This window comes from Theropithecus gelada, chromosome 8 (assembly GCF_003255815.1).
Source record: "Theropithecus gelada isolate Dixy chromosome 8, Tgel_1.0, whole genome shotgun sequence".
In the NCBI taxonomy this organism is placed as follows: Eukaryota; Metazoa; Chordata; class Mammalia; order Primates; family Cercopithecidae; genus Theropithecus; species Theropithecus gelada.
Genome location: NC_037676.1, coordinates 50484277 through 50489348, shown reverse-complemented (window position 1 = coordinate 50489348; position 5072 = coordinate 50484277). Strand labels below are relative to the sequence as shown.

General features: G+C 40.3%; 1 pseudogene; it reads right to left on the bottom strand.

The window, feature by feature from the left end:
• Nucleotides 1-3140: 3140 nt before the first annotated feature.
• On the bottom strand, nucleotides 3141-3602 carry LOC112630624 (annotated as a pseudogene).
• Between the last annotated feature and the right edge of the window lie 1470 nt (nucleotides 3603-5072).

The window sequence follows — 5072 nt, the reverse complement described above, 5'->3', positions numbered from 1 at the left end:
TCCCTAACTTATTTTATGAAGCCAACATGATCCTGATACCAAAACCTGGCAGAGACACAACAAAAAAAGAAAATTTCAGGTCAATATCCCTGATGAACATCGATGTGAAAATCCTCAATAAAATACTGGCAAACTGAATCCAGCAGCACATTAAAAAGCTTATCCACCACGATCAAGTCGGCTTCATCCCTGGGATGCAAGGCTAGTTCAACGTACGCAAATCAATAAACATAATCCATCACATAAACAGAACCAATGACAAAAACCACGATTATCTCAATAGATGCAGAAAAGGCCTTCGATAAAATTCAACACCCCTTCGTACTAAAAACTCTCAATAAACTAGGTATTGATGGAACGAGTCTCAAAATAATAAGGGCCATTTATGACAAATCCACAGCCAATATCATACTGAATGGGCAAAAACTGGAAGCATTTCCTTTGAAAACCGGCACAAGACAAGGATGCCCTCTCTCACCACTCCTATTCAACATAGTATGGGAAGTTCTAGCCAGGGCAATCAGGGAAGAGAAAAAAATAAAGAGTATTAAAATAGGAAGAGAGGAAGTCAAATTGTCTCTGTTTGCAGATGACATGATTGTATATTTAGAAAACCCCATCATCTCAGCCCAAAATCTCCTTAAGCTGATAAGCAACTTCAGCAAAGTCTCAGGATACAAAATCAATATGCAAAAATCACAAACATTTCTATATGCCAATAATAGAGAGCCAAGTCATGAGTGAACTCTCATTAGCAATTGCTACAAAGAGAATAAAATACCTAGGAATACAACTTACAAGGGATCTGAAGGACCTTTTCAAAGAGAACTACAAACCACTGCTGAAGGAAATAAGAGAGGTCACAAACAAATGGAAAAAACATTCCATGCTCATGGATAAGAAGAATCAATATTGTGAAAATGGCCATACTGCCCAAAATAATTTATAGATTCAATGCTATTCCTATCAAGCTACCATTGACTTTCTTTGCAGAATTAGTAAAAACTATTTTAAATTTCATATGGAACCAAAAAAGAGCCCATATAGCCAAGATAATCCTAAGCAAAAAGAACAAAGCTGGAGGCATCATGCTACCTGACTTCAAACTATACTACAAGGCTACAGTAACCAAAACAGCATGGTACTGGTACCAAAACAGATATATAAACCAATCGAACAGAACAGAGGCCTCAGAAATAACACCACACATCTACAACCTACAGAATGGGAGAAAATTTCCACAATCTATCCATCTGACAAAGAGCTAAAATCCAGAAAGTACAAGGAACTTAAACACATTTCCAAAAGAAAAATGAACAATCCCATCAAAAAGTGAGTGAAGGATATGAACAGACGCTTCTCAAAAGAAGACATTTATGCAGCCAATAAACATATGAAGAAAAGCTCATCATCACTAGTCACTAGAGAAATGTAAACCAAAACCACAGTGAGATACCATCTCATGCCAGTTAGAATGGCGATCATTAAAAACAACAGGAAACAACATCAGGAAACAACAGATGCTGGAGAGGATGTGGAGAAATAGGAAAGCTTTTACACTGCTGGTGAGAGTGTAAATTAGTTCAACCATTGTGGAAGACAGTGTGACAATTCCTTAAAGATCTAGAACCAAAATATTATTTGACCCAGTAGTACCATTACTGGGTATATGTCTAAAGGGGTATAAATCATTCTACTATAAAGACACATGCACACATATATTTATTGCAGCACTATTCACAATAGCAAGGATTTAGAACCAACCAAAATGCCCATCAGTGACAGACTGGATAAAGAAAATGTGGCACATATACACGATGGAATACTAAGCAGCCATAAAAAGGAATGAGATCATAACCTTTTCAGGGACATAGATGAAGCTGGAAACCATCATTCTCAGCAAACTAATACAGGAACAGAAAACCAAACACTGCATGTTCTCATTCATAAGTGGGAGTTGAACAATGAGAACACATGGACAAAAGGAGGGGAACATCACACACTGGGGCCTGTCGGCAGGTGGAGGGCTAAAGTAGGGATAGCATTGGGGAAATACCTAATGTAGATGATGGGTTGATGGGTGTAGGAAACCACCATGGCACATGTATACCTATGTAACAAACATGCACGTTCTGTAAATGTATCCCAGAACTTTTTTTTTTTTTGAGACGGAGTCTCGCTGTGTCTCCCGGACTGGAGTGCAGTGGCACGATCTCGGCTCACTGCAAGCTCCACCTCCCAGGTTCACGCCATTCTCCTGCCTCAGCCTCCCGAGTAGCTGGGACTACAGGTGCCCGCCACCACGCCCAGCTAATTTTTTGTATTTTTAGTAGAGACAGAGTTTCAACGTGTTAGCCAGGATGGTCTCGATCTCCTGACCTTGTGATCCACCCACCTCAGCCTCCCAAAGTGCTGGGATTACAGGCGTGAGCCACCACGCCCAGCCTGTATCCCAGAACTTAAAGTATAATTAAAAAAAAAAAGAAAAAGAAAACTGAGAAAATGAGAGAAACAAAAGGAAAAAAAGTACAAAATACAAAAAAAAAAAAAAAAGAAAAAAAATAAAAAAAAAAAAAAAAAAAAAAAAATCACTCAAGACTTTAAAAGAGCTCAGGAAACTAATTTACATAAAATTAATGTAATTTATTTCAACTTTGCTTGACACAATTGATAAGAATGAAATTCTTCAAACTACAAACTTACACCTCCACCTTTGTTACCGTGGGTTGAAGGACAACAAATCAACTTCTTTCCATTTGTTGTCGAACTTAAAGGAAAACTCAGAGGAATTTCTGGAAGATTGTATGTTTTCCAAGAGATTTTAACCAGGGTTTTTTAAAGTTCTGCACTTTTGTAGATTTGGCAACTACAAACAACTAAACAGGAATGAAACATATTGTCCAAAACCAATGACTTATTTTTTTTTACAATTTTTTAATCTCACTTTAAACAATCAGTATGCAAACCTCGACTTATTGTATGTACAAATAAAATAAGCATACAACACATGTTGTCTTTTTTTCCTGGCTCAGGTTTATTTGCACAAATAGCACAAGAGGACCCCAGCCCCATGCAGATGGCAGCCCGGGTGGGGGCGGGGGTAGTACCAGTCCTGTCCTCACGTTGGCAGACGGAGATATCTACTCTGAAGTCTTTGTAGGGGCCTGGGCACCTTTGAGAGCCTGAGCTGGAACTGAAGCTGGAGCTGCAGCCTGGGCCTTGGTTTGATCCTTGGTCTTGGTCTTTGGCCAGCACAGCCTGAGCCCCTTGGCCATGCGGGCATAACCACGCTTCCCAAGCTTGGAGTGGGCAATGTAGGCAGGTTGATTGAGCTTGCGACTGACACCCATTGGGATCTCAGGCTTAACCTCCTTGGGCTTTACAAGGTCCTTGATAGCCTCGGCACCTATACTCACGGCCTTGGCACTGTTGGCCTGCATCTTCTTTAGGCCCTTCTTGTGCTTGGCAAAGCGTATGTTCCTCAGGAACTTGGGGTCCACTCCCTTAAGAGATTTGTATCTTTGTGATCAGGGTTTCTAGATATCATTTCTGTGCCATTTTTAGAACTGGTTGTGTGTGGTGTGGGTCTTGGACTTGGCCATGTCTGCACCTTAAGCCGCGGCTCCTGAAGTGCCTAGAACCAAAAGAGAAAGGGGCTACTCATACGTTGCATTTTGATAACAATCTTCTCAACATGTTGTGTGTGTCTCCCGACCCCACTAGTTCGGGTTTCGTCAGGGCTGCCTGCCTGATCTCAAGGCCAATCAGGAAGGAGCAGTGATGGTTTTTGTCCGGAATGCATTGATATCAGCAAATGAAGGTTTTCAGGGCTTTATTGCAGATCACACCCCATTGCTGTTGACAGTTTTTCTTGTTGTTGTTCTTTCTTTTACCCTTTATTTGGTGGAAGGAAATGGAAGATAAGGGTGTGGTGAAAAGATAAATATGATGCTTGAAGATTAGAATCTGACCTTTGTTCTGGTCAGCCCCTAGCCCTGTGCAGTTCATGTCATCCACACCACATATGGAAGTCCACTTAGTGAGACAAGCAGACATTCTGCAATGGAGATGGTGAAGCTGGATTTTCATCTCCTAAGGAGAGAGTTGATTTCATTCTTCAGCTTCGGAGAGAAGTGAATCAAAAGATGAAATATAGCCATCACGCCTTCCTCCCCTCCCTACATGTGCTATCTGCACTACAACTATCTTGACTCACCTTTCTCCATTGTTCTCCTTTCCTCTTCTCTTATAGTCAGCCCTTTGCATCCTAATCCTACAAGTAGGGTCCCACCTGCCACACTCAAGAGCTCTATGAAGGTCTGCAGACCGTCTGTTTCCTTGCTTCCTGTCCTAACCTCACACTACATGTTTATTGGGAATATGGGAAATACCAAAAATAAGATATAATCAAGCTCACCCCTTTGATGGTTAATCAGGAAACCTCACTTACCACCTATTGGGAACACACTGTAAGCCAATAAAGAGGAACAAATATTTTGAAAGAAAGATGGACATTTAAGTGGGGGGCTGCAAAAGAAGCCTAATGTTACTCCTCAAAAGACATTGCTACCACAGCCACATGCATTTCTTTTTTCCTTGCCAAAATATTCAAACCAAGGTTTGTAGAAGAACTTTGAACCCCACACTTTATGTCTGCACTTGGGAGCTGAGTTTAATCTGTACTTTGTTTTTTAATTTATTGAGGAGGAAAAAAGCCTTATCTGTATGCGTCTGTAAAACCAAATGCATGACCTACTTTTTATATTACCTAATTTTGAGATTTTGGTTAACCTCCCAATCTCTTTAAGTCTCAGTTTCTTATTCAATAAAATACGTGACTTGGACCATTTGTTGCTATGGTTCGCTCTAATTCTAAAATGCCATTCTCACCAAATTTAAATCAACTTCACCAGGGGGACAAAGCACGGCAAATTTATGGAAAATGACAAGTCCTGAGCATAGAACCACATCCCTGAGCTGTGCCCTGGAGGAGAGTTGAGAATGAACACCCATTGAGATTTCCATTGAAATTTAAATGAATGAGAAATACACATTTGTTTTATATATGTGTG